A 14,436-nucleotide genomic window follows, 5' to 3' on the forward strand; every position below is an offset into this window, starting at 1 on the left:
AATCGATAGCACATGCACGTAGCATGTCTTTCAACGTTTGAATAGTACGCTCACTCTGACCGTCTGTCTGAGGATGGTAAGCCGTACTAAAATTCAATCGTGTGCCCAAAGATTGCTGGAAACTCTTCCAGAAATGCGACGTGTATCTAGTATCCCTGTCAGAGATAATAGACACAGGTATGCCATGCAAGGCTACAGTCTTATCAATGTATAACTGGGCTAGCATGTCGGAGCTATAAGTCTCCTTGATGGGTAAGAAATGCGCTGACTTAGTCAGTCTATCAACGATAACCCATATTGTGTCATTTCCTTTCCTTGTCTTGGGTAACTTGGTAATAAAATCCATAGTTACACATTCCCACTTCCATTCAGGAAGTTCAGGCTGTTGTAGCAAGCCAGATGGCTTTTGATGCTCAGCCTTGACTTGCGCACAAGTTAAGCATTTTGCTACATAAGCGGCTACAGACTTTTTCAAGCCTATCCACCAATAATTTGCCTTTAGATCCTGATACATCTTATCCGTTCCCGGGTGAACAGAATATTTGGAACTATGGGCTTCCTGGAGGATAACATCTCGTAGTCCTCCATAAATCGGAACCCATATTCGTCCATTCAATCGTAAAATTCTGTCCTTGCTAAGAGTTAACTGTTCCTCAGTTACTCCTAACTTCTCTTTAGGATAGTTAGCTTCCAACACAGCTTCTCGCTGTGCAGCTAACAACCTTTCAATCAAATTATTCTTCACTTCAATGCTCTTGGCATTGATTCGGATGGGTTTCACCCTTTCCTTTCTACTCAGGGCATCAGCGACTACATTCGCCTTGCCGGGATGATATCTGATTTCACAATCATAATCATTTAAAGTCTCCATCCAACGGCATTGCCTCATGTTTAGCTCCTTCTGATTAAACAGATGTTGAAGGCTCTTGTGATCCGAATAGATCACAAACTTGATACCATACAGGTAATGCCTCCACAGTTTTAGTGCGAACACAACGGCACCCAGCTCCAAGTCATGGGTGGTGTAATTCTTTTCGTGCACCTTTAACTGTCTCGAAGCATAGGCAATAACTTTGCCTTTTTGCATGAGCACACACCCCATGCTAGTGTGTGATGCGTCGCAGTAAACTACGAACTCCTCGGTACCTTCCGGTAGTGTCAGCACAGGAGCGTTGCTCAGCTTTTGCTTCAGAATATCAAAGGATTCTTGCTGCTTAGGGCCCCAAACAAATTTTATCTTCTTCTTGGTCAGGGATGTTAAGGGCGCAACAATCCTTGAAAAATTTTCAATGAATCGCCTGTAGTATCCTGCTAACCCCAAGAAACTACGAATCTCAGTAGGCGTCTTTGGCTCTTGCGAATTCATGACAGCCTCTACTCTAGCGGGATCCACCTGGATACCACGCTCGCTGACAACGTGTCCTAGAAATTGGACAGCTCGTAGCCAGAATTCGCACTTGGAGAATTTGGCATAGAGTTTCTCATGGTGTAGCAGCTTGAGAATACAGCGAAGGTGTTTCTCATGGTCAGCTCGGTTCTTCGAGTATATAAGAATGTCGTCGATGAAAACGATGACGAATTTGTCCAAGTACGTCTTGCAGACGCGATTCATGAGATCCATGAACGCAGCCGGTGCATTTGTGAGCCCAAAAGGCATCACATGGAACTCGTAGTGGCCGTAACGAGTCCTAAATGCGGTTTTATGTACGTCTTCATCTCTGACTTTCAGTTGATGGTAGCCTGACCTCAAATCAATCTTCGAAAAATAACTTGCCCCTTGTAACTGATCGAACAAATCGTCGATCCTCGGCAAGGGATATCTATTCTTTATCGTGACCTTATTAAGCTTGCGATAATCGATGCACAGACGCATCGATCCGTCCTTCTTCTTAACAAACAGGACAGGTGCTCCCCAGGGAGACGAACTGGGTTTGATGAAACCTTTAGCTAGCAGTTCATCCAGCTGGGTCCTTAACTCCTTCATTTCGGTTGGTGCTAGCCTGTAAGGTGCTCTAGCGATAGGTGCTGCTCCAGGGATGATATCGATCCTGAATTCCACTTGCCTATCTGGTGGCAAACCAGGTAGATCCTCAGGGAAAACTTCTGGATATTCCGAAATGACGGGAATGTCTTCTATCTTCGGTTTAGGCTCTTCAATAATCACATGTGCCATGTAGATGACACAATCTTTCTTTAGACATTTAGAAGCCTTGAGCATAGTCACTTGCTCAGGCAATCCGTACTGGGTATCTCCTCGAATGGTAAGCGATACACCAGACGGAGTCTTATCAACACTTGCTTTCTGTTGCAGACGATTTGGGCCTGGTTGTGAGATAACCAGTCCATACCCAATACTAGGTCGAAACCGGCCAATTTAAAGGGAAGTAGAGATAGAGGAAAAGAGTGGTTCTTAATGGATATCACACATCCATCTAACACAGTGGAGACGGTTTCAATGGTACCGTCTGCTAGCTCTATCTCGTAATTCACATTTAAGGTTTTGACAGGCATATTCAGCAATTTGCAAAATTTATGATCTACGAAAGACTTATCAGCGCCTGAATCAAAAAGTACTCTTGCAAAGATATCGTTTACGAGAAAAGTACCTGTGATCACGTTGTCATCCAGCACTACTTCTTTCGCCTCCATCCTGAAGACTCTAGCATTGTTCTTCTTGGTCTCTTCAGGCTTCTTGGCATATTTAGGGCAGTTGCATTTAATGTGCCCCTTCTCGTTGCAGTTATAGCAGGTTGCATCTTTTATCTTCTTGCAGTCCACAGTCTTGTGGTCCTTGGACTTGCACAACCCACAAGCATACGATTTCGACTGAGTCTGCGAGTTTGACCCGAGCCTACACTTTCCAAAGGGATGTCTCTTGCAAGTCTTGCACTTGGGCTTCTCACCAGTCTGTTGCCCATCCTTCCTTGACTCCGACCCCCTCTTGTTATCACCGTTTCCACGGTGTTTCTTGCTTGACCTCCGTGAAGTTTCATCTTCACGCTTTCTCTTTTCAGCTTCTTTGTTCCTTAGCGATCTTTGTCGGACCGCATCCAGAGTAAGGGACAAAGATATGTCTGCTACAGATCGAAAGGTCGCTGGCCGAGAGGCCTTCACGCTTGCCTTTATTTCACGCTGCCCATCCTTCCGGGGTTACCAGATATGGAACCAACCGAGACATCGTGTTGAAGCTCGTTAGGTAAGCTTGGCAGTCAAGGTTTGTCATTACCAATGATAGAAAATCGGATTCTATCTTTTCCACCTCATGTTGAGGGTAGTAATTCTCCTTGATGAGAGAAACGAATTCCTCCCATGTCATGCTGTATAGAACAGCCTTTCCCGAGGCCTGAACCAACGACCTCCACCAAGCCAGGGCCTCGCCTTTGAAAGATTGAGACACAAACTTTACCACGTCTCTTTCCGCACAGCCGCTGATGTCCACCACGGTGTCCATCTCGTCAAGCCACGTCATACAATCGACCGCTCCTTTCTCCCCATTGAAGTCTCGGGGTTTGCATGATACAAAGTATTTGTAGGTGCAGCCTCTGGCGCGAGATGCGTCAGTATATACTCTTTCTTGACGGACACTGTTTTCATTGGACGAATGATTATCATCGTCCTTTTTAGGTTTGGACAGCGCTTTGCTGTGAGATTTTGTGTGGGTTTTTGGCTTTGAGTGTGGTTTGGATATGGTTCGGCTCCGAGATTCGGTATATTCCTCATATTGTCGATCCAGAGTTGCCTTGACAGCGTTATCGACAAGAGGTTTCAACTCTGCGCCCGTCAGATGAACTTGGGCGTTATCATATTCGTCTTCCTTCGAGTGGCTATTTTCTCCACTAGGATCAGCCATGGTAACTTGAATCTGTTACAGAAGATAACGAAAATTTTATTTAGGATTTTTATTATGGAATTGTCTTTTATGGCCATTCATTAACCATGGTAACCGAGACTATATCTGGTTAATTTGTTACTCATTTTTATTTAGGGTTTGAACATACTTATCTTAATTACAATCAATATTGCTAGTGGCATAACAGCCTAGTCACGAGGATGCTTTTATAATATTTGCCGAGATTACAGAGAATCAGGGTATGAAGGTTTGAACCGTAGTCCTTTTACCCTTCCTGACAGGGAGTCATAGACCACCACTGTCTTTTGTCTTATATGACAATAATTATGGCCTGTAGGCACTACATCTCTAATGGATGTTTAATAATTTGGCCCGTAGGCACTACATCGCTAATGGATGTTTAACAAGTTTGGCCCGTAGGCACTACATCACTGATGGATGTTTAATAAGTGATCATCTTTATTGATGATTTAACCCATGATTTATTATATCAATTATTTGGGCTTTGGAATCCTTAGAAGGATTCTTATATAAGAATGACGCGTGCGATTTTTAACGAATCACATCTGCCATGAACGTTAACATGATTTCAGAGGTTAACTGGAATTCTGAATCTTTTAATCAGGTCTTACCATCTTGGCCGGGTCTAAAAAGACACCTGGCTAGGTTTTACTCTTAAGATTCTTTATTTAGGCAGATTCAAATTTAAAAGGAATGATTTTCATATATAGTAATAACAAAAATGAAATTTATAACATAACATTCCATAGACTTCAAATACGATTACACGCTGCCCTAAGCGGGACTTTATAATTAACTAACCACCTACGCAGATGTTTATAGAAAGACAAGTCCACGCAGGGACCAAATACAAGATAGAAGTCCGCGCAGGGACTAAAAGATAAGTCCACGTAGGGACTGAAATGCGATAAATGTCCACGCAGGGACTTATTTAAAATAGGCATTACATATATATAGACTAATGGTCACGTTTCTTCTTCTTGCCCTTCAACAGGTTCGCTAGACCCTTAAGGAATCCCCTGTTGTTCTTTCATTCTTCCTCGAAATCTCGTTCCACACGACTTAATCGGTGGAGGATCTCTTCTTGTTCAGGAGGAGAAAAACGTGGTTGTGGCGCCGGTTGCAGGACCGGAGGTCTAGAGGGTATTGGATACCCATGAGCTGAGTAGTCTGGTATCCCTAGGTTTCCAAAAGCTCCGTCGGGATAGCGGGCATTATACCTAGCCGCTATCACATATGGGTCGTGCTCATAGTTGTAATTGTAATGCGTGTGCGATTGTTGTTCGAACGGGTTGTATGCCGTTGGACCCGTGTATGCAGGTATTGGGTGGTCATACCCAAATGGTGGCGAAGATGGTGCAACTGGTGTGGAGTTCGCCTCCTGTACTGGACTTGAATGTCCTTCTTCAGGTACTGACGGAAAGTGACTAGCACTCGAGTGGCGAGGGGTGCTGAAATGGAATTCCCCTCCTCGGGTAGACATCCGTGCGCCTGATCTTCTACGCCTTGGCGGATCTGGAATTACTGGTTGAACCGGTGGTGGTGGTGGTGGCGTAACGGCCACAAACCGCGAATCCTCAGAAGGATCCTGTTGTTGCTGTTGATCATGAGGCGAGTAATGATGTGAAGGTGTAAAGTACCAATTACATTGGTCAAACCTCGCCTGGTAACTATCGGGACCTTGATAGGGTGTTCCATGGAAGGATGACCCATCCGAGATCTCGATTGGATGATTGGGAGTTCCCCTTGCAGGCTTGACGGGTTCTGTATCCTCGTCCATATCCACTGCATTATCTTCAGAAAAGTGATCCTCTGGTCCTAGAGGGTTATACCCTATAGGCTCTTGGACATAATCCGCCGGGTTAAACTGTCCTATGAAGAAAGGTGAAGGATCGCCATAAGATCGGTGTGAAGCAGATCGCTGTAGAGGTAAAAAGGATGGTTGAGGGTTATTTGGATTGTTTTCCGAGTCTGGTCCAAATGAATGGCGGTATGAGGGTGTTGAGCTATGCGAGGTAGAATGTCTCGCAGGTTCAAAAAGGTTTCTTCGTCTCTGTGGTTCTTCACTCCTTGTACTGGAAGGAGCTCGCGTGTTCGAAGGTCCAGCTTCGTGATCATTGTGAGTAATGATCGTTCCTCTGCCTCTTCCTCCTCTTCCTCGTCTGATTGCAGGTGGCATATTTCCTGCTTTCAAAACTTTAAATAACAATAAACAATAAAAAGACAAACTGGAATAACAATTCGAATTTGTCCTATGTTCTTGTCTAGACTCAAGTATGTGCAATTGTGTAACTGAGATTAAACACAAAGGCTAGTGTTTAATTCACTCAGTGTTGGCTCTGATACCAACCTGTCACACCCCGATTTCCACGTGTCTCACCGGTGGGCCCGGTGGGGGATTACCGTGATGTAGTTGGCAACATTATAGTCAAACCACACAATATAAGAATGCACAGCGGAAGCATAAAGATAATATATTTCAACTTTAAGTGTAATATCAATGTATCACCATTGTTGAAATAATAATCCACAGGGGATCAAATAGAAATAACAAAAGTATTGTTCAACAGACTTCAGGCATCTTAAGCTTGCGAGACTTCTAATGATGCTAAGGAGAAATCCCAGCCAATTACGCCTAGTACCTGCATTTAGTCTTTTTGGGGATAATACGTCAGTTTACACTGGTAAATACATTCAACCGACACTTTTTGTAAAATTTTTTAATAAAATTGGTTTAAATGCTCAAGGCACAAACTCTTTATAACTTGGGATAATTTATAATCAAATCTTGTAAAGATTTACATGTTACTATACGTTCGGTCGCCCAGTCGTATCGGGTTAAAGTTTAATAGACACACCACATAGTATAAAACCGTGGCGGGTAACCAACGGCTACACTTTTATAATCATAGACATAATGCCGGGTGTACGCCTACACCGGGATGTCAAGGTCGTGGCCATTCGTAAATGCTGCCAAGGATATCCGGGACACGGTCATTAAGCCCCCAAAGGTGTAAAGCCAACAAAACAAATTTTTAAACGGGTCACATTGATAATACCCAACTACTAATGAGTTGGGGTCAATTGCCCGACCAAGCGGTATTTTAGATACCGTAACCCAAACCCGTATAACGAAAAATAAGTTAAAAGTATTTACCTTTGCAAGTATAATCCTTAATTGAATAAATCACAGATAGCTTTTACTGGTCTCCTATTCTGGAATGAAGGTTTTAAAATAACCTATTAGAATCCTAATGGGTCTTTATATTTGCCGTAGCTTAGACCGGTCAGTTTCAAAGTATAGTTACGGTTTAATCGCTTGAAAGGCGAAAACCGTGAATGGAGTGTGATTTTGACCCAACAAGTTTGAAGACTTGTTTTATATGGGTATAATAATCATACTCTGGATTTTGGGGTCCAAACAATATGGTTTGACCCGTTTCGGCTAATTCATGTAAACTAGTTACATAAGCCGAACCGTGCGCGCAAAAGGCGTAACGGGTAACCGTAGGAGTCCTACACTGTTTTCCTAAGTCAACATGCCTTAAAGAGGTTGTGGTATCAGTAGGATACCTTCCATAATGCCCGTAACGAGTTTAAGTTCATATTATGCCCCGTAGGAGTATTTTGGTCTTTTTAAAGATCATAAAAGAGGTTTCTGAGTTCTACAGGAAATCTGAGTTTCCCGAACAGTTTATAAAGTCTAAAATACTTTATTTATTATTTAAAATCAGTAGCAACTGGAATCGGGTCAAAAGACCTTGTAGAACTCAAGTTATGGCCGAAAAGGGCATATTCGGTATTTACCGAACCGTTGCCATAACCGCAGGTTATGAGCAGGTTACAAATAATTAAAAATCTTTAAAAATCCCAAAATATTATTTTACAACAGTGAGCAAAAGGTTTGGTGTCAAAATCCGGGTTTAGATAGGCGTTATGCTAATTGCGCTATTTAATTACTAAAGTTTCGCAATTTGCGCTAATTAGCATAACTCGTATTCTGGACCTCGGATTGACGCAAAATTTTAGGGACATGCTTAGAAATCAGTAACCAAGGTTATGATCCTTTCACATGTCCGAAATTCTCGTTTTAATTTAAAAAGGGCGTTACGGTCAACTTTTAAGCATTTAACGGAAATGTGTAAAAGACTTGGACAAACAACGAACCGGTCACAGAGGGTTATACCATCATGTAACCTGGTCCTAAGAGAGTCCTAATGCATATCTAAATCAAACTTTAACGGGTCAGAACTGAAGTCAATGCAAAAGTCAAAGCTTTTGCGACTTTCGGCTCCGAACCGGGTCAAAACAGAAAAATGGTCGGACCAAACAAGCTTAGACAAGTTTATATACTTATTATCATGTTTTATGAGTGTTCAAACAGGTTACATATCATCTACATTACAGATTATGCAAGAAATCGCAAAATAACATTTTGTTGACTTTTTCTAAGCACGTTTGACTCGACATTTGGACTAGTTAGAATGGGAATCTGAGGGTGCCTTTTTAGGGATTTAATGCCCACATGATTACCATCATATAACTATCTTTAATTCGACAAACCACTGGACCATTCGTGATTTATCGCAAAGTCAATCGTTAATTACGACGGATTGACTTTTAGGCTAAAACTATGGAAAAACGAAACCACAAAGGGTTAGGCAACTTACAGAAGCTTGGTGCACGACTTAGGATGTTAGAAGAAAGCTTGAGAGCTCCAGGAATGATCGGAATGCAAGTTTTGAGGTGTGTTTCACTTATGCATAATGCATTGGCTTTTATAGTGAAAAATGAGGCTTAGGATCATCACAACTCATCCTACAAAGCATCATGGATGTCCAGCAGGTGGCCCTGGGTGCTAGGAGGCAAGTAGAGGGCGCCCATGCTTCATTTATTGCCCTTTTGATCGTTCACAACTTCAAACAGCAAGTCTGTCCAAGGATTCTGCATCTGGGACTCTCACGCGGCCCGCATGAGAGATCAGGCAACTTTTACGCGGGCCGCCTGAATCCTCAAGTCAGAACGCGTATATGTAGGTGGCTCGCGGCCCGCATCAACTCATGCATAACCTTTACGCGGCCCGCATTAGTCTTGATTTTCAAGATTTCTAAATCTTTTATAATCATTGACCAAATCTTTGTAATTAATAACCTAACCTTTCGGTTTTGAAGGGGTAACTTTGCGATTTGGCCCCCGATTATTTACCGTTAAGGGCCTCGTGCCTTTTACCCGCGCTGTTAAGTCCCCGGTTAGTTTAATTACTATCCGAAAAGCCTTAACTTACATTGTTGACGCTTTTAACCCCTCTCGTACAAATTTGATCATAACTTTCTCGTTTTAAAACGGAACTTCGCGAAATTCATATAGTATATTCTAGTGAGCGTATTTTACTGTTACAAGGCCTCGGGATTGTCAAAGGGTCACTCAGAGGAATAATTAAACATGTTGACACAGTTAACCCCTGCAGCTTGTAATCTCTCACTTTCTTCCGCGTTTCGTTTCCGTACGATCCATGATTTATTCGTTTGAAGGTACGAGCATCGTTTAGGGTTACTATACAGTATATTTACCCTTTGTTGACATTCATAACCCTCGAATTTACATACTTTCAAGGTTTGTCAACTTTAGTCCTTTATTATTATCTAATGCCACGTGTAAACTAATGACACGTGTTATCACATTATTGGACACAAAATTTCGAGGTGTTACAACTGATCTAGAAATGACGAGCTAGACATGTTAAAACATGTCTAATAATGTTATAAAAATGATTTAGTGTCAAAACATTAAGTTTTAATAACCGAGAACTTTTTCGTCGTAAAATTCATTTTTATGCATTTTTTGACTTTTATTTCGTAGAATTTTGACTCGTCATTTCGCATACTAAACGTGATGATCAAAGGGTGTAATCGCGAGGGATTAACACCTTCATTATTACGATCACGTAGCAAAGTTCAATTTGAACTTTGACTTGACCAATATGGTCAGAACCGAAAGTCAAAGCAAAAGTTAATTTGCTTGACTTTCGGCTCATAACTTGCCAAAATAATGAAAAAGACTAAAAGAGAACACTTACTTGTGTTCAAGGAAAGATTAGAACTTCAGGGGGGAGGCCTCTAATGAAAGAAAAATCTCCAAAGTAGGGGTGTGCATGGGTCGGTTTGGTTCGGTTTTTATTATTAACCATAACCATAAGCGCTAGTTCGGTTATGGAGTTTTGGTAATCATAACCATAACCAAACTTCGGTTACGGTTAATCGGTTATGAAGTCAGTTATGGTTCGGTTTTGGTTAATTTCGGTTAAGTAACCAAGCAAGGTTTGAAATAAATAGGGTTGTTCACGATTTGAACTTAGCTGGAGCCTATTTTATAAGATAACGGAGACTAAACTTTTTGGTTAAACTACCGATTTAGGGTTCTTTTTAATATGGTAATTCTCAAAGAAAAACAATTATGGCTATAACACCTTAGTTCTTTATAAAAATAAATGACATCTACATCAAGATCATTTTGTTACTAACATACTTTTATCTTAGAAAAAAATCCTCTATATGGTTTTGTAAAACACAAATCCATTATATAAAGTTAACATCACAAGTTCGGTTCGGTTTCGGTTATATCAACTAACCAAAGCTTCATAACCATAACCATAACTGATTGAGCGGTTATACAATGTTTCATAACCATAACCACTGGTTATATTGGTTATTAGTGGTTCGGTTATGTCGGTTATGGCTCGGTTATCGGTTATGGTGGTTAATTTGCTCACCCCTACTCCAAAGTAAAAAAAGAGAAATGTGACAACTGTGTTCTATTGTCGTGGTTCAATGTAAAACAATGTTAGTTATTAATAAAACAATGTGCTTTGGTGTTATTATATGTGTTTTTGTGTTATTATGTGTGTATTTGTGTTTGGTGATTTTTTCAATTTGATTCGATTCCGATTTCAAGCTCTAAATCGCTTTTTGGAAGGTTATACGCGCATCGATGCGTAAATATAACCAGTTCAATGTAACGAACACTCCAGAATAGTGAAATAGGCTTAACATACCTTAAATAACCTCCACATAACTTAGAAATAAGTTCTGGATGGTTTGGTGTGTTGAAATCAAGTTTGTTCGATCGCAGGGACTATTTGTGTCAAACTGCGAAACTATACCGATTTGTGTAGTAACGAACATTCCGGAACTTTATCATAAGTAAAACATACCCTAAATAACCTTTACATAGCTTAGAAAAAGGCTTTGAGGTGTTTAGTGCGCAAAAATAAACTTATTTGATCAATAGGGACAAAAAGCGTCAAAAAGTGCATAAGTTTGCATTTTCGCGCATATCTTACGTTCTGAATATATCCGGACTTCCAAAAAATTTATGAAATCATTAAAATATTTTATTTTAGTGATCGGCATGATAAAATTCCATTCGTCGCGTAATTTGGATCGTTTTTGCGTTCGTTACGACTTCCGTCGTAATTAACCGAATAACGCAACCGTACGGCCAAACGAACCGACAACCGTGATGTCTTTGAGCATATTTTAAGTTCCCTATACTTTAACATCATTTTAGAGCCTTGAAATGAGGTTAAAGGGGTTTAAAAGTGCCAAAAAATCAAGTTTTACAAGTGCAGGGACCATTTTTGAAATTTCTGGCAGATATATTGAACTTGGTCCATTTTTTAGGCACCCATGGTATTTCAAAACAATGTGCCACACATGGATGGTTTTGATCCTTGTTTTGCAATACCATTTGATGGTTTTAAGTATTCCCATGGTTTTGAAAACTATGTGCCCACATGTAAGGTCTAGATCAAAGCACGTTTTTCGACGAACGATCTTAACTGTACTTGAATTCCTATAAATACCCAAACCCGTTTCACTCCCAAAGCACACTTGAATCTGATTTTGGCTCTCTAAGTTGAAGTTTATGCTTCATACCTGAGAGTAAATCGGATCAAGAGCTTGCGGGGACCTTCTGTAAGTATTCTTTCGTTCTTTTCATTCGTTTCTATCGTTAAAGTCAAACTGTGTTTGACTTTTGGCTTTGACCAGTTTATGGTAAACGTGAAGTTCGTTTGAACTTCATAACGTGAGCATAATCACGATGGTTATAGTCCCTAGTAACTATACCTACTGATTACCATGTTATCTAGGCTCAGTGACGAGTCGTAGCTTCGGCCAGAATGCGTTTCCTCACGTATTTTGTAACCAAGCTACTTTTAGGTATCAAAACCGTTTGTTTTGATACCAAACCTGTTTTCTAACTTAAGTAAACATGTTTCGACATGTTTAGCTCGTCACTTTTTAGTTTAGTGGTTGTGTAGAGTCGTAAGTCAAGCGGACTAAACACCCACTTAGACTTCCGAACACGACCCGTTTGGTCTATCATTAGGATCCGACCAAACATGTTTTGTGACCATAATAGCATAGGGAATAACCTTCCGAGGTTATACCATATGGTCGCCTAGTTTAAATAGTTGTATGATAAGTAGTTTATATGCCTTAAGTAAATTACCAAAATACCCTTTTTCATGCGTAATTAGTAATTAAACATATGTAACCTAAACTTTTGTCACATAACTGGTTATGTAACATATTTAAACATGTTTTGGCATATAATACTTGTTATAGGACTATTTAGACGTCTCGAACGCGCATTTGCGCGCACGACGCGTTAAAGCAGCGTAAGCTACCTTAATGAGTCGCAATGGGTCGAAAGCACTTAGGTTAGGTTTCAATTTAGGATATAGGCTTTGTTAAACCATATCACATGAGTTCCAACACTCATTTGGTTTACAAGACCTCATCCTGTCCGATCGTCCGATTTAGGCGTCTATTGTTTGACTAGTGGTACGATTACTAGGTGCTACTTGATTCCTTTGGTTTGCTTAAGGTTGTTTGAAGTTCTATTGATTGAGGATACTTTGCACTTCATGTGAATACATAGTTCCCCTATTTTACTGTTTTCAATTGTTTTGGGGTGATTCATATGTACAAAATGTTTTCAAGGTTTAAACGATCGTTTTAAAAACGATTAAAACGATTTTTACAAAACTAATAACGATTTCAATAAAGTGAACAAAATTGTTGGTTGTAGTTACATAACAAATGACATTCATTAGCATTGATCAAGCCGACCAGTATTAGGTTATGGTACCATAGGATCTGACAAATCCCGTTATTTTACTGCACCCATGGTTATGTGTGGGGGTTGTGGGTAACGACTGAATCTGATGTTTGTTAACTTACCCTTTGGTGGTTTGTTAACTCGAGAAGCGAGAAGCGAGAAGCGAGGTGGTCGAGTCACGAAGGTTTGAATGTTGTTAGCGAGACGACCATATATAGTTTTTCACAAATTAAAACGAGGATGATTTAAACGATTTTAAACGAGTTAACGATTTTGAAACGATTTTAACGAGTTAAACGATTTGGGTAAACGATTGGTTTTTGGTTAGTGTTTAGATAACGAGACAGGTGTAATTTGTTGAAAGCATGGTGGATACGCCGCTGGTACTTCCTATATATAAGTGTTTTCAACATATTACATACCGGGGCGTTATTTAGTTCACTTGGGTAAACGATTTTTAGAACGATGTCACACAACGGTGTTTTATTAACGAGTTTTTACTAGATGTTTTACAAGATGTTTTTCTAAAACAAAATGTTTTTGGGTTAAGAATCATGGCTACGAGATTTTATAAACTGTAATCAACTTGATTTGAGTTGGTTAACTATGTTGCAATACACTTTTCAAAACGAGGTTTGTATTTTGACTCTTGTAGTCTAATAAAGTATTGCACCATATAAATGAGCCATGATTCCAATACCCTTATAAAACCTATGTACTCGCCAGCAATTTCTTTGCTGACTTTGTTTTTACATATGTTTCAGGTGTGGTTGAATGATGTGATTTTCTAGGATGCATGCGTCACATAGGATCTGGACGAGGCCTTAGTGACTTTAAAACTATGATAGTCGATATGAAACTTGTTGTTCTATTTGTTAAAACAATGTAATGTTTAATTATATCAATAAAACAAAACACTTTTTGTATCCATGGTTGTGAAACGATAGCTTCTGTTACAACACTCCCCGACGTTTCCGCCACGGTTTGTTGTCCTACGTGGTCGGGGTGTGACAGAAGAATTTGGTATCAGAGCCAATGGTTATAGGGAATTAGCTTATTAGTAATGCATTGACCTAGACTATAACTTTAGGACCCCAACGCAAGTTTCTTTGCGTTTAGATTTTAAAACAATACCGTCACCTATCCTTAGGTGATAACCACAATGTGAACACAAAATCCGAATCCATCTTTGAAAACTAATCGTCTATTCTAGGATGATTGATTACTAGGTTTTGAACCCTTCGTCATAAGGTTTCAAACCCTTTAAGTTTTCAAAATCTCGTCAAAGTTTGGGTCTAAATAGTGTGAATACATGCGAACTGGAAGAGTGAGTGCCTGTACCTTGGGTCTTCTGTCTAAGGCTAGAGTGTTCGTACAAATCCACAGTATCGAACCAGTCACTCTTACCTGGGAACTCTTGGGGTGAGTGTCCACTTATAGGC

Source organism: Helianthus annuus, chromosome 15 (assembly GCF_002127325.2).
Source record: "Helianthus annuus cultivar XRQ/B chromosome 15, HanXRQr2.0-SUNRISE, whole genome shotgun sequence".
Lineage (NCBI taxonomy): Eukaryota > Viridiplantae > Streptophyta > Magnoliopsida > Asterales > Asteraceae > Helianthus > Helianthus annuus.